Genomic DNA, 27799 nt, shown 5'->3' with positions numbered 1-27799 from the left:
TGGACGTTCCAGTGAGACATGAGGTTATGGACGGGTACAGGTTCAGGGCACATTTGTGTGGATTTCTGCATTGGTACGTTCCAGTGAGACAGGGAGGTTATGGAGGGGTATAGGTTCAGGGCATATTTGTTTGGAGTTCTGCATTGGTACGTTCCAGTGTGACTGGGAGGTTACGGAGGGTACACGTTCAGGGCATATTTGTGTGGAGTTCTGCAGTGGGACGTTCCAGTGAGACAGGGAGGTTATGGAGGGTACAGGATCAGGGCAAATTTGAGTGTAGTTCTGCATTGGTACGTTACAGTGAGACAGGGAGGTTATGGAGGGTACAGGTTCAGGGCAAATTTGAGTGTAGTTCTGCATTGGTACGTTCCAGTGAGACAGGGAGGTTATGGATGGTACAGGATCAGGGCATATTTGTGTGGAGTTCTGCAGTGGTACGTTCCAGTGCGTCAGGGAGGTTATGGTGGAGTACAGGTTCAGGGCATATTTTTGTGGATTTCTGCATTGGTACGTTCCAGTGAGACAGGGAGGTTATGGAGGGGTACAGGTTCAGGGCATATTTGGTTGGAGATCTGCTGTGGTACGTTCCATTGAGACAGTGAGGTTAAGTAGGAGTACAGGTTCAGGGCATATTTGTGTGGATTTCTGCATTGGTACGTTCCAGTGAGACAGGGAGGTTATGGACGGTACAGGTTCAGGGCATATTTGTGTGGAATCCTGCATTGGTACATTCCAGTGAGACAGGGAGGTTATGGAGGGGTACAGGTTAAGGGCTTATTTGTTTGGAGTTCTGAATTGGTACGTTCCAGTGTGACTGGGAGGTTATGGAGGGTACACGTTGAGGGCCTATTAGAGTGGAGTTCTGCATTGGTACATTCCAGTGAGACAGGGAGGTTATGGAGGGTACAGGTTCAGGGCAAATTTGAGTGTAGTTCTGCATTGGTACGTTCCAGTGTGACAGGGAGGTTATGGAGGTTACAGGTTCAGGGCATATTTTTGTGGAGTTCTGCAGTGGTACGTTCCAGTGAGACTGGGAGGTAATGGTGGATTACAGGTTCAGGGCATATCTTTGTGGATTTCTGCATTGGTACGTTCCAGTGAGACAGGGAGGTTATGGAGGGGTACAGGTTCAGGGCATATTTTTGTGGAGTTCTGCAGTGGTACGTTCCAGTGAGACAGGGAGGTTAAGGTGGAGTACAGGTTCAGGGCATATTTGTGTGGATTTCTGCATTGGTACGTTCCAGTGAGACAGGTAGGTTATGGAGGGGTACAGGTTCAGGGCATATTTGTCTGGAGTTCTGCAATGGTACGTTCCAGTGAGACAGGGAGGTTATGGAGGGGTACAGGTTCAGGGTATATTTGTGTGGAGTTCTGCGTTGGTACGTTCCAGGGTAACTGGGAGGTTATGGAGGGGTACAGGTGCAGGGCATATTTGATTGGAGTTCTTCATTGGTACATTCCAGTGAGACAGGGAAGTTATGGAGGGTAAAAGGTTCAGGCCATATTTGTGTGGAGTTCTGCAGTGGGACGTTCCAGTGAGACATGAGGTTATGGACGGGTATAGGTTCAGGGCACATTTGTGTGGATTTCTGCATTGGTAAGTTCCAGTGAGACAGGGAGGCTATGGAGGGGTACAGGTTCAGGGCATATTTGTGTGGAGCTCTGCATTGGTACGTTCCAGTGTGACAGGGAGGTTATGGAGGGGTACAGGTTCAGGGCAAATTTGTGTGTAGTTCTGCAGTGGGACGTTCCAGTGAGACATGAGGTTATGGACGGGTACAGGTTCAGGGCACATTTGTTTGGAGTTCTGCATTGGTACGTTCCAGTGAGACAGGGAGGTTATGGAGGGTACATGTTCAGGGCAAATTTGAGTGTAGTTCTGCATTGGTACGTTCCAGTGAGACAGGAAGGTTATGGAGGGTATAGGATCAGGGCATATTTGTGTGGAGTTCTGCAGTGGTACGTTCCAGTGAGACAGGGAGGTTATGGAGGGTACAGGTTCAGGGCAAATTTGAGTGTAGTTCTGCATTGGTACGTTCCAGTGAGACAGGAAGGTTATGGACGGTACAGGATCAGGGCATATTTGTGTGGAGTTCTGCAGTGGTACGTTCCAGTGAGACAGGGAGGTTATGGTGGAGTACAGGTTCAGGGCATATTTTTGTGGATTTTTGCATTGGTACGTTCCACTGAGACAGGGAGGTTATGGAGGGGTACAGGTTCAGGGCAAATTTTTGTGGAGTTCTGCATTGGTACATTCCAGTGAGACAAGGAGGTTCTGGGTGGGTACAGGTTCAGGGCATATTTGTGTGGAATTCTGCATTGGTTCGTTCCAGTGAGACAGGGAGGTTATGGAGGGTACAGGTAAAGGGCATATTTGTGTGGAGTGCTGCATTCGTACGTTCCAGTGAGACAGGGAGTTTATGGAGGGTACAAGTTCAGGGCATATTTGTGTGGTGTTCTGCATTGGTACGTTCCAGTGAGACAGGGAGGTTATGGATGGGTACAGGTTCAGGGCATATTTGTGTGGAGTTCTGCATTGGTAATTTCCAGTGGGACAGGGAGGTTATGGAGGGTACCGGTTCATGGCATATTTGTGTGGATTTCTGCAATGGGACGTTCCAGTGAGACAGGGAGTTTATGGACGTGTACAGGTTCAGGGCCTATTTGTTTGGAATTCTGCATTGGTACGTTCCAGTGAGACAGGGAGGTTTTGGAGGGGTACAGGTTCAGGGCATATTTGTGTGGAATCCTGCATTGGCACGTTCCAGTGAGACATGGAGGTTTTGGAGGGGTACAGGTTAAGGGCATATATGTTTGGAGTTCTGCATTAGTACGTTCCAGTGTGACTGGGAGGTTATGGATGGGTACAGGTTCAGGGCATATTTGTGTGGAGTTCTGCATTGGTACTTTCCAGTGGGACAGGGAGGTTATGGAGGGTACCGGTTCATGGCATATTTGTGTGGATTTCTGCAATGGGACGTTCCAGTGAGACAGGGAGTTTATGGACGTGTACAGGTTCAGGGCCTATTTGTTTGGAATTCTGCATTGGTACGTTCCAGTGAGACAGGGAGGTTTTGGAGGGGTACAGGTTCAGGGCATATTTGTGTGGAATCCTGCATTGGCACGTTCCAGTGAGACATGGAGGTTTTGGAGGGGTACAGGTTAAGGGCATATATGTTTGGAGTTCTGCATTAGTACGTTCCAGTGTGACTGGGAGGTTATGGAGGGTACACGTTCAGGGCATATTTGTGTGGAGTTCTGCATTGGTATGTTCCAGTGAGACAGGGAGGTTATGGAGGGTACAGGTTCAGGGCATATTTGTGTGGAGTTCTGCAGTGGTACGTTCCAGTGAGACAGGGTGGTTATGGTGGAGTACAGGTTCAGGATATATTTTTGTGGATTTCTGCATTGGTACGTTCCAGTGAGACAGGGAGGTTATGGAGGGGTACAGGTTCAGGGCATATTTGTGTGGAGCTCTGCAGTGGTACGTTCCAGTGAGACAGGGAGGTTAAGGTGGAGTACAGGTTCAGGGCATATTTGTGTGGAGTTCTGCAGTGGTACGTTCCAGTGAGACAGGGAGGTTATGGAGGGTACAGCTTCAGGGCAAATTTGAGTGTAGTTCTGCATTGGTACGTTCCAGTGAGACAGGGAGGTTATGGAGGGTACAGGTTCAGGGCATATTTGTGTGGAGTTCTGCGTTGGTTCGTTCCAGTGTGACTTGGATGTTATGGAGGTGAACAGGTTCAGGGCATATTTGTTTGGAGTTCTGCATTGGTACTTTCCAGTGAGACAGGGAAATTATGGAGGATACAGGTTCAAGGCATATTTGTGTGTAGTTCTGCAGTCGGACGTTCCAGTGAGACATGAGGTTATGGACGGGTACAGGTTCAGGGCACATTTGTGTGGACTTCTGCATTGGTACGTTCTAGTGAGACCGGGAGGTTATGGAGGGGTACAGGTTCAGGGCATATTTGTGTGGAGTTCTGCATTGGTACGTTCCATTGAGACAGGGAGGTTATGGACGGTACAGGTTAAGGGCATATTTGTGTGGAATCCTGCATTGGTACGTTCCAGTGAGACAGGGAGGTTATGGAGGGGTACAGGTTAAGGGCATATTTGTGTGGAGTTCTGCATTGGTACGTTCCATTGAGACAGGGAGGTTATGGACGGTACAGGTTCAGGGCATATTTGTGTGGAATCCTGCATTGGTACGTTCCAGTGAGACAGGGAGGTTTTGGTTGGGTACAGGTTAAGGGCATATTTGTTTGGAGTTCTGCATTGGTACGTTCCAGTGTGACTGGGAGGTTATGGAGGGTACACGTTCAGGGCATATTAGAGTGGAGTTCTGCATTGGTACGTTCCAGTGAGACAGGGAGGTTATGGAGGGTACAGGTTCAGGGCAAATTTGAGTGTAGTTCTGCATTGGTACGTTCCAGTGTGACAGGGAGGTTATGGAGGTTACAGGTTCAGGGCATATTTGTGTGGAGTTCTGCAGTGGTACATTCCAGTGAGACAGGGAGGTTAAGGTGGAGTACAGGTTCAGGGCATATTTGTGTGGATTTCTGCATTGGTACGTTCCAGTGAGACAGGGAGGTTATGGAGGGGTACAGGTTCAGGGCATATTTGTGTGGAGTTCTGCAATGGTACGTTCCAGTGAGACAGGGAGGTTATGGAGGGGTACAGGTTCAGGGTATATTTGTGTGGAGTTCTGCGTTGGTACGTTCCAGGGTAACTGGGAGGTTATGGAGGGGTACAGGTTCAGGGCATATTTGTTTGGAGTTCTTCATTGGTACATTCCAGTGAGACAGGGACGTTATGGAGGGTACAGGTTCAGGCCATATTTGTGTGGAGTTCTGCAGTGGGACGTTCCAGTGAGACATGAGGTAATGGACGGGTATAGGTTCAGGTCACATTTGTGTGGATTTCTGCATTGGTAAGTTCCAGTGAGACAGGGAGGTTATGGAGGGGTACAGGTTCAGGGCATATTTGTGTGGAGCTCTGCATTGGTACGTTCCAGTGTGACAGGGAGGTTATGGAGGGGTACAGGTTCAGGGCAAATTTGTGTGTAGTTCTGCAGTGGGACGTTCCAGTCAGACATGAGGTTATGGACGGGTACAGGTTCAGGGCACATTTGTGTGGACTTCTGCATTGGTACGTTCCAGTGAGACCGGGAGGTTATGGAGGGGTACAGGTTCAGGGCATATTTGTGTGGAGTTCTGCATTGGTACGTTCCAGTGAGACAGGGAGGTTATGGAGTGTACAGGTTCACTGCATATTTGTCTGGAGTTCTGCAGTGGTACGTTTCAGTGAGACAGGGAGGTTACGGACGGGTACAGCTTTAGGGCATATTTGTGTGGAGTTCTGCATTGGTACTTTCCAGTGAGACAGGGAGGTTATGGAGGATACAGGTTCATGGCAGATTTGTGTGGAGTTCTGCAGTGGGACGTTCCCGTGAGACAGGGAGGTTATGGAGAGGTACAGGTTCAGGGCATATTTTTGAGGAGTTCTGCATTGGTACTTTCCAGTGGGACAGGGAGGTTATGGAGGGTACCGGTTCATGGCATATTTGTGTGGAATTCTGCAGTGGGATGTTCCAGTGAGACAGGGAGATTATGGACGTGTACAGGTTCAGGGCCTATTTGTGTGGAATTCTGCATTGGTACGTTCCAGTGAGACAGGGAGTTTTTGGAGGGGTACAGGTTCAGGGCATATTTGTGTGGTGTTCTGCAATGGATCGTTCCAGTGAGACAGGGAGGTTATGCACGGTACAGCTTCAGGGCATATTTGTGTGGAGTTCTGCATTGGTATGTTCCAGTGAGACAAGGAGGTTATGGGCGGGTACAGGTTCCAGGCATATTTGTGTGGAATTCTGCATTGGTACGTTCCAGTGAGACAGGGAGGTTGTGGAGGGTACAGGTTCAGGGCATATTTGTGTGGAATCCTTCATTGGTACGTTCCAGTGAGACAGGGAGGTTATGGAGGGTACAGGTTCAGGGCAAATTTGAGTGTAGTTCTGCATTGGTACGTTCCAGTGAGACAGGGAGGTTATGGAGGTTACAGGTTCAGGGCATATTTGTGTGGGTTCTGCAGTGGTACGTTCCAGTGAGACAGGGTGGTTATGGTGGAGTACAGGTTCAGGGCATATTTTTGTGGATTTATGCATTGGTACGTTCCAGTGAGACAGGGAGGTTATGGAGGGTACAGGTTCATGGCAAATTTGTGTGGAGTTCTGCAGTGGGACGTTCCAGTGAGACAGGGAGGTTTTGGACGGGTACAGGTTCAGGGCATATTTGTGTGGAGTTCTGCATTGGAACGTTCCTGTGAGACAGGGAAGTTATGGAGGCGTACAGGTTCAGGGCATATTTGTGTGGAGTTCTGCATTGGTACGTTCCAGTGAGACAGGGTGGTTATGGAGGGGTACAGGTTCAGGGCATATCTGTGTGGTGTTCTGCAATGGTACGTTCCAGTCAGACAGGGAGGTTATGCAGGGTACAGGTTCAGGGCATATTTGAGTGGATTTCGGCATTGGTGCGTTCCAGTGAGACAGGGAGGTTATGGACGGGTACAGGTTCAGGGCATATTTGTGTGGAATTCTGCATTGGTACGTTCCAGTGAGACAGGGAGGTTATGGAGAGTACAGGTTCAGGGCATATTTGTGTGGAGTTCTGCGTTGGTTCTTTCCAGTGTGACTTGGATGTTATGGAGGTGTACAGGTTCAGGGCATATTTAATTGGAGTTCTGCATTGTTACGTTCCAGTGAGACAAGGAAATTATGGAGGATACAGGTTCAAGGCATATTTGTGTGTAGTTCTGCAGTCGGACGTTCCAGTGAGACATGAGGTTATGGACGGGTACAGGTTCAGGGCACATTTGTGTGGACTTCTGCATTGGTACGTTCTAGTGAGACCGGGAGGTTATGGAGGGGTACAGGTTCAGGGCATATTTGTGTGGAATTCTGCATTGGTACGTTCCAGTGAGACAGGGAGGTTATGGACGGTACAGGTTCAGGGCATATTTGTGTGGAATCCTGCATTGGTACGTTCCAGTGAGACAGGGAGGTTTTGGAGGGGTACAGGTTATGGGCATATTTGTTTGGAGTTCTGCATTGGTACGTTCCAGTGTGACTGGGAGGTTATGGAGGGTACACGTTCAGGGCATATTAGAGTGGAGTTCTGCATTGGTACGTTCCAGTGAGACAGGGAGGTTATGGAGGGTACAGGTTCAGGGCAAATTTGAGTGTAGTACTGCATTGGTACGTTCCAGTGTGACAGGGAGGTTATGGAGGTTACAGGTTCAGGGCATATTTTTGTGAAGTTCTGCAGTGGTACGTTCCAGTGAGACAGGGAGGTAATGGTGGAGTACAGGTTCAGGGCATATCTTTGTGGATTTCTGCATTGGTACGTTCCAGTGAGACAGGGAGGTTATGGAGGGGTACAGGTTCAGGGCATATTTGCGTGGAGTTCTGCAGTGGTACGTTCCAGTGAGACAGGGAGGTTAAGGTGGAGTACAGGTTCAGGGCATATTTGTGTGGATTTCTGCATTGGTACGTTCCAGTGAGACAGGGAGGTTATGGAGGGGTACAGGTTCAGGGCATATTTGTGTGGAGTTCTGCAATGGTACGTTCCAGTGAGACAGGGAGGTTATGGAGGGGTACAGGTTCAGGGTATATTTGTGTGGAGTTCTGCGTTGGTACGTTCCAGGGTAACTGGGAGGTTATGGAGGGGTACAGGTTCAGGGCATATTTGTTTGGAGTTCTTCATTGGTACATTCCAGTGAGACAGGGAAGTTATGGAGGGTACAGGTTCAGGCCATATTTGTGTGGAGTTCTGCAGTGGGACGTTCCAGTGAGACATGAGGTTATGGAGGGGTACAGGTTCAGGGCATATTTGTGTGGAGCTCTGCATTGGTACGTTCCAGTGTGACAGGGAGGTTATGGAGGGGTACAGGTTCAGGGCAAATTTGTGTGTAGTTCTGCAGTGGGACGTTCCAGTGAGACATGAGGTTATGGACGGGTACAGGTTCAGGGCACATTTGTGTGGACTTCTGCATTGGTACGTTCCAGTGAGACCGGGAGGTTATGGAGGGGTACAGGTTCAGGGTATATTTGTGTAGAGTTCTGCATTGGTACGTTCCAGTGAGACAGGGAGGTTATGGAGGGTTACAGGTTCAGGGCAAATTTGTGTGTAGTTCTGCATTGGTACGTTCCATTGAGACAGGGCGGTTATGGAGGGTACAGGTTCAACGCATATTTGTCTGGAGTTCTGCATTGGTACGTTCCAGTGAGACAGGGTGGTTATGGACGGGTACAGCTTCAGGGCATATTTGTGTGGAGTTTAGCATTGGTACTTTCCAGTGAGACAGGGATGTTATGCAGGGTACAGGTTCATGGCAGATTTGTGTGGAGTTCTGCAGTGGGACGTTCCCGTGAGACAGGGAGGTTATGGAGAGGTACAGGTTCAGGGCTTATTTTTGAGGAGTTCTGCATTGGTACGTTCCAGTGAGACAGGGAGGTTTTGGAGGGGTACAGGTTCAGGGCATATTTGTGTGGTGTTCTGCAATGGTTCGTTCCAGTGAGACAGGGAGGTTATGCACGGTACAGGTTCAGGGCATATTTGTGTGGAGTTCTGCATTGGTATGTTCCAGTGAGACAAGGAGGTTATGGGCGGGTACAGGTTCCAGGCACATTTGTGTGGAATTCTGCATTGGTACGTTCCAGTGAGACAGGGAGGTTATGGAGGGTACAGGTTCAGGGCATATTTGTGTGGAATCCTGCATTGGTACGTTCCAGTGAGACAGGGAGGTTTTGGAGGGGTACAGGTTAAGGGCATATTTGTTTGGAGTTCTGCATTGGTACGTTCCAGTGTGACTGGGATGTTATGGAGGGTACACGTTCAGGGCATATTTTTGTGGAGTTCTGCATTGGTACGTTCCAGTGAGACAGGGAGGTTATGGAGGGTACACGTTCAGGGCAAATTTGAGTGTAGTTCTGCATTGGTACGTTCCAGTGAGACAGGGAGGTTATGGAGGTTACAGGTTCAGGGCATATTTGTGTGGAGTTCTGCAGTGGTACGTTCCAGTGAGACAGGGTGGTTATGGTGGAGTACAGGTTCAGGGCATATTTTTGTGGATTTATGCATTGGTAAGTTCCAGTGAGACAGGGAGGTTATGGAGGGGTACAGGTTCAGGGCAAATTTGTGTGGAGTTCTGCATTGGTACATTCCAGTGAGACAAGGAGGTTCTGGGTGGGTACAGGTTCAGGGCATATTTGTGTGGAATTCTGCATTGGTACGTTCCAGTGAGACAGGGAGGTTATGGAGGGTACAGGTTCAGGGCATATTTGTGTGGAGTTCTGCAATGCTACGTTCCAGTGAGACAGGGAGGTTATGGAGGGGTACAGGTTCAGGGTATATTTGTGTGGAGTTCTACGTTGGTACGTTCCAGGGTAACTGGGAGGTTATGGAGGGGTACAGGTTCAGGGCATATTTGTTTGGAGTTCTTCATTGGTACATTCCAGTGAGTCAGGGAGTTTATGGAGGGGTACAGGTTCAGGGCAAATTTGTGTGTAGTTGTACAGTGGGACGTTCCAGTGAGACATGAGGTTATGGACGGGTACAGGTTCAGGGCAAATTTGTGTGTAGTTGTACAGTGGGACGTTCCAGTGAAACATGAGGTTATGGACGGGTACAGGTTCAGGGCACATTTGTGTGGACTTCTGCATTGGTACGTTCCAGTGAGACCGGGAGGTTATGGAGGGGTACAGGTTCAGGGCAAATTTGTGTGTAGTTCTGCATTGGTACGTTCCAGTGAGACAGGGAGGTTATGGAGGGTACAGGTTCACCGCATATTTCTGTGGAGTTCTGCAGTGGTACGTTCCAGTGAGACAGGGAGGTTATGGACGGGTACAGGTTCAGGGCATATTTGTGTGGAGTTCTGCAATGGTACGTTCCAGTGAGACAGTGTGGTTATGGAGGGTACAGGTTCAGGGCATATTTGTGTGGAGTTCTGCATTGGGTCTTTCCAGTGACACAGGGAGGTTATGGAGGGGTACAGGTACAGGGCATATTTGTGTGGAGTTCTGCATTGGTACTTTACAGTGGGACAGGGAGGTTATGGAGGGAACCGGTTCATGGCATATTTCTGTGGAATTCTGCAGTGGGACGTTCCAGTGAGACAGGGAGTTTATGGACGTTTACAAGTTCAGGGCATATTTGTGTGGAATTCTGCATTGGTACGTTCCAGTGAGACAGGGAGGTTATGCACGGTACAGAATCAGGGCATATTTGAGTGGAGTTCTGTAATGGATCGTTCCAGTGAGACAGGGAGGTTATGCACGGTACAGAATCAGGGCATATTTGAGTGGAGTTCGGCATTGGTGCGTTCCAGTGAGACAGGGAGGTTATGGAGGGGTACAGGTTCAGGGCATATTTCTGTGAATTTCTGCTTTGGTACGTTCCAGTGAGACAGGGAGGTTATGGAGGGGTACAGGTTCAGGGCATATTTCTGTGGAGTTCTGCAGTGGTACGTTCCAGTGAGACAGGGAGATTATGGAGGGGTACAGGTTCAGGGCAAATTTGTGTGGAGTTCTGCATTGGTACGTTCCAGTGAGACAAGGAGGTTATGGGCGGGTACAGGTTCAGGGCATATCTGTGTGCAATTCTGCATTGATACGTTCCAGTGCGACATTGAGGTTATGGAGGGTACAGGTTCAGGGCATATTTTTGTGGAGTTCTGCATTGGTACGTTCCAGTGAGACCGGGAGGTTTTGCAGGGGTACAGGTTCAGGGTATATTTGTTTGGAGTTCTGCGTTGGTACGTTCCAGTGTGACTGGGAGGTTATGGAGGGGTATAGGTTCAGGGCATATTTGTTTGGAGTTCTGCATTGGTACGTTCCAGTGTGACTGGGAGGTTATGGAGGGTACACGTTCATGGGATATTTGTGTGGAGTTCTGCCGTGGGACGTTCCAGTGAGACAGGGAGGTTATGGACGGGTACAGGTTCAGGGCATATTTGTGTGGAGTTCTGCATTGGTACGTTCCTGTGAGACAGGGAGGTTATGGAGGGGTACAGGTTCAGGGCACATTTGTGTGGAGTTCTGCATTGGTACGTTCCAGTGAGACAGGGAGGTTATGGAGGGTACAGTATCAGGGCAAATTTGAGTGTAGTTCTGCATTGGTACGTTACAGTGAGACAGGGAGGTTATGGAGGGTACAGGTTCAGGGCAAATTTGAGTGTAGTTCTGCATTGGTACGTTCCAGTGAGACAGGGAGGTTATGGAGGGTACAGGATCAGGGCATATTTGTGTGGAGTTCTGCAGTGGTACGTTCCAGTGCGTCAGGGAGGTTATGGTGGAGTACAGGTTCAGGGCATATTTTTGTGGATTTCTGCATTGGTACGTTCCAGTGAGACAGGGAGGTTATGGAGGGGTACAGGTTCAGGGCATATTTGTTTGGAGATCTGCTGTGGTACGTTCCATTGAGACAGTGAGGTTAAGTAGGAGTACAGGTTCAGGGCATATTTGTGTGGATTTCTGCATTGGTACGTTCCAGTGAGACAGGGAGGTTATGGACGGTACAGGTTCAGGGCATATTTGTGTGGAATCCTGCATTGGTACGTTCCAGTGAGACAGGGAGGTTTTGGAGGGGTACAGGTTAAGGGCATATTTGTTTGGAGTTCTGAATTGGTACGTTCCAGTGTGACTGGGAGGTTATGGAGGGTACACGTTCAGGGCCTATTAGAGTGGAGTTCTGCATTGGTACATTCCAGTGAGACAGGGTGGTTATGGAGGGTACAGGTTCAGGGCAAATTTGAGTGTAGTTCTGCATTGGTACGTTCCAGTGTGACAGGGAAGTTATGGAGGTTACAGGTTCAGGGCATATTTTTGTGGAGTTCTGCAGTGGTACGTTCCAGTGAGACAGGGAGGTAATGGTGGATTACAGGTTCAGGGCATATCTTTGTGGATTTCTGCATTGGTACGTTCCAGTGAGACAGGGAGGTTATGGAGGGGTACAGGTTCAGGGCATATTTGAGTGGAGTTCTGCAGTGGTACGTTCCAGTGAGACAGGGAGGTTAAGGTGGAGTACAGGTTCAGGGCATATTTGTGTGGATTTCTGCATTGGTACGTTCCAGTGAGACAGGGAGGTTATGGAGGGGTACAGGTTCAGGGCATATTTGTCTGGAGTTCTGCAATGGTACGTTCCAGTGAGACAGGGAGGTTATGGAGGGGTACAGGTTCAGGGTATATTTGTGTGGAGTTCTGCGTTGGTACGTTCCTGGGTAACTGGGAGGTTATGGAGGGGTACAGGTTCAGGGCATATTTGATTGGAGTTCTTCATTGGTACATTCCAGTGAGACAGGGAAGTTATGGAGGGTAAAAGGTTCAGGCCATATTTGTGTGGAGTTCTGCAGTGGGACGTTCCAGTGAGACATGAGGTTATGGACGGGTATAGGTTCAGGGCACATTTGTGTGGATTTCTGCATTGGTAAGTTCCAGTGAGACAGGGAGGTTATGGACGGGTACAGGTTCAGGGCATATTTGTGTGGAGTTTTGCATTGGTACGTTCCTGTGAGACAGGGAAGTTATGGAGGGTACAGGTTCAGGGCACATTTGTGTGGAGTTCTGCATTTGTACGTTCCAGTGAGACAGGGAGGTTATGCAGGGTACAGGTTCAGGGCAAATTTGAGTGTAGTTCTGCATTGGTACGTTCCAGTGAGACAGGGAGGTTATGGATGGGTACAGGTTCAGGGCATATTTGTGTGGAGTTCTGCATTGGTACTTTCCAGTGGGACAGGGAGGTTATGGAGGGTACCGGTTCATGGCATATTTGTGTGGATTTCTGCAATGGGACGTTCCAGTGAGACAGGGAGTTTATGGAAGTGTACAGGTTCAGGGCCTATTTGTTTGGAATTCTGCATTGGTACGTTCCAGTGAGACAGGGAGGTTTTGGAGGGGTACAGGTTCAGGGCATATTTGTGTGGTGTTCTGCAATGGTTCGTTCCAGTGAGACAGGGAGGTTATGCACGGTACAGGATCAGGGCATATTTGAGTGGATTTCGGCATTGGTGCGTTCCAGTGAGACAGGGAGTTTATGGAGGGTTACATTTTCAGGGCATATTTGTGTGGAGTTCTGCATTGGTATGTTCCAGTGAGACGAGGAGGTTATGGGCGGGTACAGGTTCAAGGCATATTTGTGTGGAATTCTGCATTGGTACGTTCCAGTGAGACAGGGAGGTTATGGAGGGTACAGGTTCAGGGCATATTTGTGTGGAATCTTGCATTGGTACGTTCCAGTGAGACAGGGAGGTTTTGGAGGGGTACAGGTTAAGGGCATATATGTTTGGAGTTCTGCATTGGTACGTTCCAGTGTGACTGGGAGGTTATGGAGGGTACAGGTTCATGGCAGATTTGTGTGGAGTTCTGCAGTGGGACGTTCCCGTGAGACAGGGAGGTTATGGAGAGGTACAGGTTCAGGGCATATTTTTGAGGAGTTCTGCATTGGTACGTTCCAGTGAGACAGGGAGGTTTTGGAGGGGTACAGGTTCAGGGCATATTTGTGTGGTGTTCTGCAATGGTTCGTTCCAGTGAGACAGGGAGGTTATGCACGGTACAGGTTCAGGGCATATTTGTGTGGAGTTCTGCATTGGTATGTTCCAGTGAGACAAGGAGGTTATGGGCGGGTACAGGTTCCAGGCACATTTGTGTGGAATTCTGCATTGGTACGTTCCAGTGAGACAGGGAGGTTATGGAGGGTACAGGTTCAGGGCATATTTGTGTGGAATCCTGCATTGGTACGTTCCAGTGAGACAGGGAGGTTTTGGAGGGGTACAGGTTAAGGGCATATTTGTGTGGAGTTCTGCATTGGTACGTTCCAGTGTGACTGGGAGGTTATGGAGGGTACACGTTCAGGGCATATTTTTGTGGAGTTCTGCATTGGTACGTTCCAGTGAGACAGGGAGGTTATGGAGGGTACACGTTCAGGGCAAATTTGAGTGTAGTTCTGCATTGGTACGTTCCAGTGAGACAGGGAGGTTATGGAGGTTACAGATTCAGGGCATATTTGTGTGGAGTTCTGCAGTGGTACGTTCCAGTGAGACAGGGTGGTTATGGTGGAGTACAGGTTCAGGGCATATTTTTGTGGATTTATGCATTGGTAAGTTCCAGTGAGACAGGGAGGTTATGGAGGGGTACAGGTTCAGGGCAAATTTGTGTGGAGTTCTGCATTGGTACATTCCAGTGAGACAAGGAGGTTCTGGGTGGGTACAGGTTCAGGGCATATTTGTGTGGAATTCTGCATTGGTACGTTCCAGTGAGACAGGGAGGTTATGGAGGGTACAGGTTCAGGGCATATTTGTGTGGAGTTCTGCAATGCTACGTTCCAGTGAGACAGGGAGGTTATGGAGGGGTACAGGTTCAGGGTATATTTGTGTGGAGTTCTACGTTGGTACGTTCCAGGGTAACTGGGAGGTTATGGAGGGGTACAGGTTCAGGGCATATTTGTTTGGAGTTCTTCATTGGTACATTCCAGTGAGTCAGGGAGGTTATGGAGGGGTACAGGTTCAGGGCAAATTTGTGTGTAGTTGTACAGTGGGACGTTCCAGTGAGACATGAGGTTATGGACGGGTACAGGTTCAGGGCACATTTGTGTGGACTTCTGCATTGGTACGTTCCAGTGAGACCGGGAGGTTATGGAGGGGTACAGGTTCAGTGCATATTTGTGTGGAGTTCTGCATTGGTACGTTCCAGTGAGACCGGGAGGTTATGGAGGGGTACAGGTTCAGGGCAAATTTGCGTGTAGTTCTGCATTGGTACGTTCCAGTGAGACAGGGAGGTTATGGAGGGTACAGGTTCACCGCATATTTCTGTGGAGTTCTGCAGTGGTACGTTCCAGTGAGACAGGGAGGTTATGGACGGGTACAGGTTCAGGGCATATTTGTGTGGAGTTCTGCAATGGTACGTTCCAGTGAGACAGTGTGGTTATGGAGGGTACAGGTTCAGGGCATATTTGTGTGTAGTTCTGCATTGGGTCTTTCCAGTGACACAGGGAGGTTATGGAGGGGTACAGGTACAGGGCATATTTGTGTGGAGTTCTGCATTGGTACTTTACAGTGGGACAGGGAGTTTATGGAGGGAACCGGTTCATGGCATATTTCTGTGGAATTCTGCAGTGGGACGTTCCAGTGAGACAGGGAGTTTATGGACGTTTACAAGTTCAGGGCATATTTGTGTGGAATTCTGCATTGGTACGTTCCAGTGAGACAGGGAGGTTATGCACGGTACAGAATCAGGGCATATTTGAGTGGAGTTCTGTAATGGATCGTTCCAGTGAGACAGGGAGGTTATGCACGGTACAGAATCAGGGCATATTTGAGTGGAGTTCGGCATTGGTGCGTTCCAGTGAGACAGGGAGGTTATGGAGGGGTACAGGTTCAGGGCATATTTCTGTGAATTTCTGCTTTGGTACGTTCCAGTGAGACAGGGAGGTTATGGAGGGGTACAGGTTCAGGGCATATTTCTGTGGAGTTCTGCAGTGGTACGTTCCAGTGAGACAGGGAGATTATGGAGGGGTACAGGTTCAGGGCAAATTTGTGTGGAGTTCTGCATTGGTACGTTCCAGTGAGACAAGGAGGTTATGGGCGGGTACAGGTTCAGGGCATATTTGTGTGCAATTCTGCATTGATACGTTCCAGTGCGACATTGAGGTTATGGAGGGTACAGGTTCAGGGCATATTTTTGTGGAGTTCTGCATTGGTACGTTCCAGTGAGACCGGGAGGTTTTGCAGGGGTACAGGTTCAGGGTATATTTGTTTGGAGTTCTGCGTTGGTACGTTCCAGTGTGACTGTGAGGTTATGGAGGGGTATAGGTTCAGGGCATATTTGTTTGGAGTTCTGCATTGGTACGTTCCAGTGTGACTGGGAGGTTATGGAGGGTACACGTTCAGGGCATATTTGTGTGGAGTTCTGCCGTGGGACGTTCCAGTGAGACAGGGAGGTTATGGACGGGTACAGGTTCAGGGCATATTTGTGTGGAGTTCTGCATTGGTACGTTCCTGTGAGACAGGGAGGTTATGGAGGGGTACAGGTTCAGGGCACATTTGTGTGGAGTTCTGCATTGGTACGTTCCAGTGAGACAGGGAGGTTATGGAGGGTACAGGATCAGGGCAAATTTGAGTGTAGTTCTGCATTGGTACGTTACAGTGAGAAAGGGAGGTTATGGAGGGTACAGGTTCAGAGCAAATTTGAGTGTAGTTCTGCATTGGTACGTTCCAGTGAGACAGGGAGGTTATGGAGGGTACAGGATCAGGGCATATTTGTGTGGAGTTCTGCAGTGGTACGTTCCAGTGCGTCAGGGAGGTTATGGTGGAGTACAGGTTCAGGGCATATTTTTGTGGATTTCTGCATTGGTACGTTCCAGTGAGACAGGGAGGTTATGGAGGGGTACAGGTTCAGGGCATATTTGTTTGGAGATCTGCTGTGGTACGTTCCATTGAGACAGTGAGGTTAAGTAGGAGTACAGGTTCAGGGCATATTTGTGTGGATTTCTGCATTGGTACGTTCCAGTGAGACAGGGAGGTTATGGACGGTACAGGTTCAGGGCATATTTGTGTGGAATCCTGCATTGGTACGTTCCAGTGAGACAGGGAGGTTTTGGAGGGGTACAGGTTAAGGGCATATTTGTTTGGAGTTCTGAATTGGTACGTTCCAGTGTGACTGGGAGGTTATGGAGGGTACACGTTCAGGGCCTATTAGAGTGGAGTTCTGCATTGTTACATTCCAGTGAGACAGGGTGGTTATGGAGGGTACAGGTTCAGGGCAAATTTGAGTGTAGTTCTGCATTGGTACGTTCCAGTGTGACAGGGAGGTTATGGAGGTTACAGGTTCAGGGCATATTTTTGTGGAGTTCTGCAGTGGTACGTTCCAGTGAGACAGGGAGGTAATGGTGGATTACAGGTTCAGGGCATATCTTTGTGGATTTCTGCATTGGTACGTTCCAGTGAGACAGGGAGGTTATGGAGGGGTACAGGTTCAGGGCATATTTGTGTGGAGTTCTGCAGAGTTACGTTCCAGTGAGACAGGGAGGTTAAGGTGGAGTACAGGTTCAGGGCATATTTGTGTGGATTTCTGCATTGGTACGTTCCAGTGAGACAGGGAGGTTATGGAGGGGTACAGGTTCAGGGCATATTTGTCTGGAGTTCTGCAATGGTACGTTCCAGTGAGACAGGGAGGTTATGGAGGGTACAGGTTCAGGGCACATTTGTGTGGAGTTCTGCATTTGTACGTTCCAGTGAGACAGGGAGGTTATGGAGGGTACAGGTTCAGGGCAAATTTGAGTGTAGTTCTGCATTGGTACGTTCCAGTGAGACAGGGAGGTTATGGATGGGTACAGGTTCAGGGCATATTTGTGTGGAGTTCTGCATTGGTACTTTCCAGTGGGACAGGGAGGTTATGGAGGGTACCGGTTCATGGCATATTTGTGTGGATTTCTGCAATGGGACGTTCCAGTGAGACAGGGAGTTTATGGACGTGTACAGGTTCAGGGCCTATTTGTTTGGAATTCTGCATTGGTACGTTCCAGTGAGACAGGGAGGTTTTGGAGGGGTACAGGTTCAGGGCATATTTGTGTGGTGTTCTGCAATGGTTCGTTCCAGTGAGACAGGGAGGTTATGCACGGTACAGGATCAGGGCATATTTGAGTGGATTTCGGCATTGGTACGTTCCATTGAGACAGTGAGGTTAAGTAGGAGTACAGGTTCAGGGCATATTTGTGTGGATTTCTGCATTGGTACGTTCCAGTGAGACAGGGAGGTTATGGACGGTACAGGTTCAGGGCATATTTGTGTGGAATCCTGCATTGGTACGTTCCAGTGAGACAGGGAGGTTTTGGAGGGGTACAGGTTAAGGGCATATTTGTTTGGAGTTCTGAATTGGTACGTTCCAGTGTGACTGGGAGGTTATGGAGGGTACACGTTCAGGGCCTATTAGAGTGGAGTTCTGCATTGGTACATTCCAGTGAGACAGGGTGGTTATGGAGGGTACAGGTTCAGGGCAAATTTGAGTGTAGTTCTGCATTGGTACGTTCCAGTGTGACAGGGAGGTTATGGAGGTTACAGGTTCAGGGCATATTTTTGTGGAGTTCTGCAGTGGTACGTTCCAGTGAGACAGGGAGGTAATGGTGGATTACAGGTTCAGGGCATATCTTTGTGGATTTCTGCATTGGTACGTTCCAGTGAGACAGGGAGGTTATGGAGGGGTACAGGTTCAGGGCATATTTGTGTGGAGTTCTGCAGAGTTACGTTCCAGTGAGACAGGGAGGTTAAGGTGGAGTACAGGTTCAGGGCATATTTGTGTGGATTTCTGCATTGGTACGTTCCAGTGAGACAGGGAGGTTATGGAGGGGTACAGGTTCAGGGCATATTTGTCTGGAGTTCTGCAATGGTACGTTCCAGTGAGACAGGGAGGTTATGGAGGGTACAGGTTCAGGGCACATTTGTGTGGAGTTCTGCATTTGTACGTTCCAGTGAGACAGGGAGGTTATGGAGGGTACAGGTTCAGGGCAAATTTGAGTGTAGTTCTGCATTGGTACGTTCCAGTGAGACAGGGAGGTTATGGATGGGTACAGGTTCAGGGCATATTTGTGTGGAGTTCTGCATTGGTACTTTCCAGTGGGACAGGGAGGTTATGGAGGGTACCGGTTCATGGCATATTTGTGTGGATTTCTGCAATGGGACGTTCCAGTGAGACAGGGAGTTTATGGACGTGTACAGGTTCAGGGCCTATTTGTTTGGAATTCTGCATTGGTACGTTCCAGTGAGACAGGGAGGTTTTGGAGGGGTACAGGTTCAGGGCATATTTGTGTGGTGTTCTGCAATGGTTCGTTCCAGTGAGACAGGGAGGTTATGCACGGTACAGGATCAGGGCATATTTGAGTGGATTTCGGCATTGGTGCGTTCCAGTGAGACAGGGAGTTTATGGAGGGTTACATTTTCAGGGCATATTTGTGTGGAGTTCTGCATTGGTATGTTCCAGTGAGACGAGGAGGTTATGGGCGGGTACAGGTTCAAGGCATATTTGTGTGGAATTCTGCATTGGTACGTTCCAGTGAGACAGGGAGGTTATGGAGGGTACAGGTTCAGGGCATATTTGTGTGGAATCTTGCATTGGTACGTTCCAGTGAGACAGGGAGGTTTTGGAGGGGTACAGGTTAAGGGCATATATGTTTGGAGTTCTGCATTGGTACGTTCAAGTGTGACTGGGAGGTTATGGAGGGTACACGTTCAGGGCATATTTGTGTGGAGTTCTGCATTGGTACGTTCCAGTGAGACAGGGAGGTTATGGAGGGTACAGGTTCAGGGCAAATTTGAGTGTAGTTCTGCATTGGTACATTCCAGTGAGACAGGGAAGTTATGGAGGGTACAGGTTCAGGCCATATTTGTGTGGAGTTCTGCAGTGGGACGTTCCAGTGAGACATGAGGTTATGGACGGGTATAGGTTCAGGGCACATTTGTGTGGATTTCTGCATTGGTAAGTTCCAGTGAGACAGGGAGGTTATGGAGGGGTACAGGTTCAGGGCAAATTTGTGTGTAGTTCTGCAGTGGGACGTTCCAGTGAGACATGAGGGTATGGACGGGTACAGGTTCAGGGCACATTTGTGTGGACTTCTGCATTGGTACGTTCCAGTGAGACCGGGAGGTTATGGAGGGGTACAGGTTCAGGGTATATTTGTGTAGAGTTCTGCATTGGTACGTTCCAGTGAGACAGGGAGGTTATGGAGGGTTACAGGTTCAGGGCAAATTTGTGTGTAGTTCTGCATTGGTACGTTCCATTGAGACAGGGCGGTTATGGAGGGTACAGGTTCAACGCATATTTGTCTGGAGTTCTGCATTGGTACGTTCCAGTGAGACAGGGTGGTTATGGACGGGTACAGCTTCAGGGCATATTTGTGTGGAGTTTAGCATTGGTACTTTCCAGTGAGACAGGGAGGTTATGCAGGGTACAGGTTCATGGCAGATTTGTGTGGAGTTCTGCAGTGGGACGTTCCCGTGAGACAGGGAGGTTATGGAGAGGTACAGGTTCAGGGCATATTTTTGAGGAGTTCTGCATTGGTACGTTCCAGTGAGACAGGGAGGTTTTGGAGGGGTACAGGTTCAGGGCATATTTGTGTGGTGTTCTGCAATGGTTCGTTCCAGTGAGACAGGGAGGTTATGCACGGTACAGGTTCAGGGCATATTTGTGTGGAGTTCTGCATTGGTATGTTCCAGTGAGACAAGGAGGTTATGGTCGGGTACAGGTTCCAGGCACATTTGTGTGGAATTCTGCATTGGTACGTTCCAGTGAGACAGGGAGGTTTTGGAGGGGTACAGGTTAAGGGCATATTTGTTTGGAGTTCTGCATTGGTACGTTCCAGTGTGACTGGGAGGTTATGGAGGGTGCACGTTCAGGGCATATTTTTGTGGAGTTCTGCATTGGTACGTTCCAGTGAGACAGGGAGGTTATGGAGGGTACACGTTCAGGGCAAATTTGAGTGTAGTTCTGCATTGGTACGTTCCAGTGAGACAGGGAGGTTATAGAGGTTACAGGTTCAGGGCATATTTGTGTGGAGTTCTGCAGTGGTACGTTCCAGTGAGACAGGGTGGTTATGGTGGAGTACAGGTTCAGGGCATATTTTTGTGGATTTATGCATTGGTAAGTTCCAGTGAGACAGGGAGGTTATGGAGGGGTACAGGTTCAGGGCAAATTTGTGTGGAGTTCTGCATTGGTACATTCCAGTGAGACAAGGAGGTTCTGGGTGGGTACAGGTTCAGGGCATATTTGTGTGGAATTCTGCATTGGTACGTTCCAGTGAGACAGGGAGGTTATGGAGGGTACAGGTTCAGGGCATATTTGTGTGGAGTTCTGCAATGCTACGTTCCAGTGAGACAGGGAGGTTATGGAGGGGTACAGGTTCAGGGTATATTTGTGTGGAGTTCTACGTTGGTACGTTCCAGGGTAACTGGGAGGTTATGGAGGGGTACAGGTTCAGGGCATATTTGTTTGGAGTTCTTCATTGGTACATTCCAGTGAGTCAGGGAGGTTATGGAGGGGTACAGGTTCAGGGCAAATTTGTGTGTAGTTGTACAGTGGGACGTTCCAGTGAAACATGAGGTTATGGACGGGTACAGGTTCAGGGCACATTTGTGTGGACTTCTGCATTGGTACGTTCCAGTGAGACCGGGAGGTTATGGAGGGGTACAGGTTCAGGGCAAATTTGTGTGTAGTTCTGCATTGGTACGTTCCAGTGAGACAGGGAGGTTATGGAGGGTACAGGTTCACCGCATATTTCTGTGGAGTTCTGCAGTGGTACGTTCCAGTGAGACAGGGAGGTTATGGACGGGTACAGGTTCAGGGCATATTTGTGTGGAGTTCTGCAATGGTACGTTCCAGTGAGACAGTGTGGTTATGGAGGGTACAGGTTCAGGGCATATTTGTGTGGAGTTCTGCATTGGGTCTTTCCAGTGACACAGGGAGGTTATGGAGGGGTACAGGTACAGGGCATATTTGCGTGGAGTTCTGCATTGGTACTTTACAGTGGGACAGGGAGGTTATGGAGGGAACCGGTTCATGGCATATTTCTGTGGAATTCTGCAGTGGGACGTTCCAGTGAGACAGGGAGTTTATGGACGTTTACAAGTTCAGGGCATATTTGTGTGGAATTCTGCATTGGTACGTTCCAGTGAGACAGGGAGGTTATGCACGGTACAGAATCAGGGCATATTTGAGTGGAGTTCTGTAATGGATCGTTCCAGTGAGACAGGGAGGTTATGCACGGTACAGAATCAGGGCATATTTGAGTGGAGTTCGGCATTGGTGCGTTCCAGTGAGACAGGGAGGTTATGGAGGGGTACAGGTTCAGGGCATATTTCTGTGAATTTCTGCTTTGGTACGTTCCAGTGAGACAGGGAGGTTATGGAGGGGTACAGGTTCAGGGCATATTTCTGTGGAGTTCTGCAGTGGTACGTTCCAGTGAGACAGGGAGATTATGGAGGGGTACAGTTTCAGGGCAAATTTGTGTGGAGTTCTGCATTGGTACGTTCCAGTGAGACAAGGAGGTTATGGGCGGGTACAGGTTCAGGGCATATTTGTGTGCAATTCTGCATTGATACGTTCCAGTGCGACATTGAGGTTATGGAGGGTACAGGTTCAGGGCATATTTTTGTGGAGTTCTGCATTGGTACGTTCCAGTGAGACCGGGAGGTTTTGCAGGGGTACAGGTTCAGGGTATATTTGTTTGGAGTTCTGCGTTGGTACGTTCCAGTGTGACTGGGAGGTTATGGAGGGGTATAGGTTCAGGGCATATTTGTTTGGAGTTCTGCATTGGTACGTTCCAGTGTGACTGGGAGGTTATGGAGGGTACACGTTCAGGGCATATTTGTGTGGAGTTCTGCCGTGGGACGTTCCAGTGAGACAGGGAGGTTATGGACGGGTACAGGTTCAGGGCATATTTGTGTGGAGTTCTGCATTGGTACGTTCCTGTGAGACAGGGAGGTTATGGAGGGGTACAGGTTCAGGGCACATTTGTGTGGAGTTCTGCATTGGTACGTTCCAGTGAGACAGGGAGGTTATGGAGGGTACAGGATCAGGGCAAATTTGAGTGTAGTTCTGCATTGGTACGTTACAGTGAGACAGGGAGGTTATGGAGGGTACAGGTTCAGGGCAAATTTGAGTGTAGTTCTGCATTGGTACGTTCCAGTGAGACAGGGAGGTTATGGAGGGGTACAGGTTCAGGGCATATTTGTGTGGTGTTCTGCAATGGTTCGTTCCAGTGAGACAGGGAGGTTATGCACGGTACAGGTTCAGGGCATATTTGTGTGGAGTTCTGCATTGGTATGTTCCAGTGAGACAAGGAGGTTATGGGCGGGTACAGGTTCCAGGCACATTTGTGTGGAATTCTGCATTGGTACGTTCCAGTGAGACAGGGAGGTTTTGGAGGGGTACAGGTTAAGGGCATATTTGTTTGGAGTTCTGCATTGGTACGTTCCAGTGTGACTGGGAGGTTATGGAGGGTACACGTTCAGGGCATATTTTTGTGGAGTTCTGCATTGGTACGTTCCAGTGAGACAGGGAGGTTATGGAGGGTACACGTTCAGGGCAAATTTGAGTGTAGTTCTGCATTGGTACGTTCCAGTGAGACAGGGAGGTTATGGAGGTTACAGGTTCAGGGCATATTTGTGTGGAGTTCTGCAGTGGTACGTTCCAGTGAGACAGGGTGGTTATGGTGGAGTACAGGTTCAGGGCATATTTTTGTGGATTTATGCATTGGTAAGTTCCAGTGAGACAGGGAGGTTATGGAGGGGTACAGGTTCAGGGCAAATTTGTGTGGAGTTCTGCATTGGTACATTCCAGTGAGACAAGGAGGTTCTGGGTGGGTACAGGTTCAGGGCATATTTGTGTGGAATTCTGCATTGGTACGTTCCAGTGAGACAGGGAGGTTATGGAGGGTACAGGTTCAGGGCATATTTGGGAGGAGTTCTGCAATGCTACGTTCCAGTGAGACAGGGAGGTTATGGAGGGGTACAGGTTCAGGGTATATTTGTGTGGAGTTCTACGTTGGTACGTTCCAGGGTAACTGGGAGGTTATGGAGGGGTACAGGTTCAGGGCATATTTGTTTGGAGTTCTTCATTGGTACATTCCAGTGAGTCAGGGAGGTTATGGAGGGGTACAGGTTCAGGGCAAATTTGTGTGTAGTTGTACAGTGGGACGTTCCAGTGAAACATGAGGTTATGGACGGGTACAGGTTCAGGGCACATTTGTGTGGACTTCTGCATTGGTACGTTCCAGTGAGACCGGGAGGTTATGGAGGGGTACAGGTTCAGTGCATATTTGTGTGGAGTTCTGCATTGGTACGTTCCAGTGAGACCGGGAGGTTATGGAGGGGTACAGGTTCAGGGCAAATTTGTGTGTAGTTCTGCATTGGTACGTTCCAGTGAGACAGGGAGGTTATGGAGGGTACAGGTTCACCGCATATTTCTGTGGAGTTCTGCAGTGGTACGTTCCAGTGAGACAGGGAGGTTATGGAGGGTACAGGTTCAGGGCATATTTGTGTGGAGTTCTGCATTGGGTCTTTCCAGTGACACAGGGAGGTTATGGAGGGGTACAGGTACAGGGCATATTTGTGTGGAGTTCTGCATTGGTACTTTACAGTGGGACAGGGAGGTTATGGAGGGAACCGGTTCATGGCATATTTCTGTGGAATTCTGCAGTGGGACGTTCCAGTGAGACAGGGAGTTTATGGACGTTTACAAGTTCAGGGCATATTTGTGTGGAATTCTGCATTGGTACGTTCCAGTGAGACAGGGAGGTTATGCACGGTACAGAATCAGGGCATATTTGAGTGGAGTTCTGTAATGGATCGTTCCAGTGAGACAGGGAGGTTATGCACGGTACAGAATCAGGGCATATTTGAGTGGAGTTCGGCATTGGTGCGTTCCAGTGAGACAGGGAGGTTATGGAGGGGTACAGGTTCAGGGCATATTTCTGTGAATTTCTGCTTTGGTACGTTCCAGTGAGACAGGGAGGTTATGGAGGGGTACAGGTTCAGGGCATATTTCTGTGGAGTTCTGCAGTGGTACGTTCCAGTGAGACAGGGAGATTATGGAGGGGTACAGGTTCAGGGCAAATTTGTGTGGAGTTCTGCATTGGTACGTTCCAGTGAGACAAGGAGGTTATGGGCGGGTACAGGTTCAGGGCATATTTTTGTGCAATTCTGCATTGATACGTTCCAGTGCGACATTGAGGTTATGGAGGGTACAGGTTCAGGGCATATTTTTGTGGAGTTCTGCATTGGTACGTTCCAGTGAGACCGGGAGGTTTTGCAGGGGTACAGGTTCAGGGTATATTTGTTTGGAGTTCTGCGTTGGTACGTTCCAGTGTGACTGGGAGGTTATGGAGGGGTATAGGTTCAGGGCATATTTGTTTGGAGTTCTGCATTGGTACGTTCCAGTGTGACTGGGAGGTTATGGAGGTTACACGTTCAGGGCATATTTGTGTGGAGTTCTGCCGTGGGACGTTCCAGTGAGACAGGGAGGTTATGGACGGGTACAGGTTCAGGGCATATTTGTGTGGAGTTCTGCATTGGTACGTTCCTGTGAGACAGGGAGGTTATGGAGGGGTACAGGTTCAGGGCACATTTGTGTGGAGTTCTGAATTGGTACGTTCCAGTGAGACAGGGAGGTTATGGAGGGTACAGGATCAGGGCAAATTTGAGTGTAGTTCTGCATTGGTACGTTACAGTGAGTCAGGGAGGTTATGGAGGGTACAGGTTCAGGGCAAATTTGAGTGTAGTTCTGCATTGGTACGTTCCAGTGAGACAGGGAGTTTATGGAGGGTACAGGATCAGGGCATATTTGTGTGGAGTTCTGCAGTGGTACGTTCCAGTGCGTCAGGGAGGTTATGGTGGAGTACAGGTTCAGGGCATATTTTTGTGGATTTCTGCATTGGTACGTTCCAGTGAGACAGGGAGGTTATGGAGGGGTACAGGTTCAGGGCATATTTGTTTGGAGATCTGCTGTGGTACGTTCCATTGAGACAGTGAGGTTAAGTAGGAGTACAGGTTCAGGGCATATTTGTGTGGATTTCTGCATTGGTACGTTCCAGTGAGACAGGAAGGTTATGGACGGTACAGGTTCAGGGCATATTTGTGTGGAGTTCTGCATTGGTACGTTCCAGTGAGACAGGGAGGTTTTGGAGGGGTACAGGTTAAGGGCATATTTGTTTGGAGTTCTGAATTGGTACGTTCCAGTGTGACTGGGAGGTTATGGAGGGTACACGTTCAGGGCCTATTAGAGTGGAGTTCTGCATTGGTACATTCCAGTGAGACAGGGTGGTTATGGAGGGTACAGGTTCAGGGCAAATTTGAGTGTAGTTCTGCATTGGTACGTTCCAGTGTGACAGGGAGGTTATGGAGGTTACAGGTTCAGGGCATATTTTTGTGGAGTTCTGCAGTGCTACGTTCCAGTGAGACAGGGAGGTAATGGTGGATTACAGGTTCAGGGCATATCTTTGTGGATTTCTGCATTGGTACGTTCCAGTGAGACAGGGAGGTTATGGAGGGGTACAGGTTCAGGGCATATTTGTGTGGAGTTCTGCAGTGGTACGTTCCAGTGAGACAGGGAGGTTAAGGTGGAGTACAGGTTCAGGGCATATTTGTGTGGATTTCTGCATTGGTACGTTCCAGTGAGACAGGGAGGTTATGGAGGGGTACAGGTTCAGGGCATATTTGTCAGGAGTTCTGCAATGGTACGTTCCAGTGAGACAGGGAGGTTATGGAGGGGTACAGGTTCAGGGTATATTTGTGTGGAGTTCTGCGTTGGTACGTTCCAGGGTAACTGGGAGGTTATGGAGGGGTACAGGTTCAGGGCATATTTGATTGGAGTTCTTCATTGGTACATTCCAGTGAGACAGGGAAGTTATGGAGGGTAAAAGGTTCAGGCCATATTTGTGTGGAGTTCTGCAGTGGGACGTTCCAGTGAGACATGAGGTTATGGACGGGTATAGGTTCAGGGCACATTTGTGTGGATTTCTGCATTGGTAAGTTCCAGTGAGACAGGGAGGTTATGGACGGGTACAGGTTCAGGGCATATTTGTGTGGAGTTTTGCATTGGTACGTTCCTGTGAGACAGGGAAGTTATGCAGGGTACAGGTTCAGGGCACATTTGTGTGGAGTTCTGCATTTGTACGTTCCAGTGAGACAGGGAGGTTATGGAGGGTACAGGTTCAGGGCAAATTTGAGTGTAGTTCTGCATTGGTACGTTCCAGTGAGACAGGGAGGTTATGGATGGGTACAGGTTCAGGGCATATTTGTGTGGATTTCTGCAATGGGACGTTCCAGTGAGACAGGGAGTTTATGGACGTGTACAGGTTCAGGGCCTATTTGTTTGGAATTCTGCATTGGTACGTTCCAGTGAGACAGGGAGGTTTTGGAGGGGTACAGGTTCAGGGCATATTTGTGTGGTGTTCTGCAATGGTTCGTTCCAGTGAGACAGGGAGGTTATGCACGGTACAGGATCAGGGCATATTTGAGTGGATTTCGGCATTGGTGCGTTCCAGTGAGACAGGGAGCTTATGGAGGGTTACATTTTCAGGGCATATTTGTGTGGAGTTCTGCATTGGTATGTTCCAGTGAGTGGAGGAGGTTATGGGCGGGTACAGGTTCAAGGCATATTTGTGTGGAATTCTGCATTGGTACGTTCCAGTGAGACAGGGAGGTTATGGAGGGTACAGGTTCAGGGCATATTTGTGTGGAATCTTGCATTGGTACGTTCCAGTGAGACAGGGAGGTTTTGGAGGGGTACAGGTTAAGGGCATATATATTTGGAGTTCTGCATTGGTACGTTCCAGTGTGACTGGGAGGTTATGGAGGGTACAGGTTCATGGCAGATTTGTGTGGAGTTCTGCAGTGGGACGTTCCCGTGAGACAGGGAGGTTATGGAGAGGTACAGGTTCAGGGCATATTTTTGAGGAGTTCTGCATTGGTACGTTCCAGTGAGACAGGGAGGTTTTGGAGGGGTACAGGTTCAGGGCATATTTGTGTGGTGTTCTGCAATGGTTCGTTCCAGTGAGACAGGGAGGTTATGCACGGTACAGGTTCAGGGCATATTTGTGTGGAGTTCTGCATTGGTATGTTCCAGTGAGACAAGGAGGTTATGGGCGGGTACAGGTTCCAGGCACATTTGTGTGGAATTCTGCATTGGTACGTTCCAGTGAGACAGGGAGGTTATGGAGGGTACAGGTTCAGGGCATATTTGTGTGGAATCCTGCATTGGTACGTT

This window comes from Hemitrygon akajei, unplaced genomic scaffold, assembly GCF_048418815.1.
Source record: "Hemitrygon akajei unplaced genomic scaffold, sHemAka1.3 Scf000093, whole genome shotgun sequence".
In the NCBI taxonomy this organism is placed as follows: Eukaryota; Metazoa; Chordata; class Chondrichthyes; order Myliobatiformes; family Dasyatidae; genus Hemitrygon; species Hemitrygon akajei.
This window is presented reverse-complemented; position numbering follows the sequence as displayed.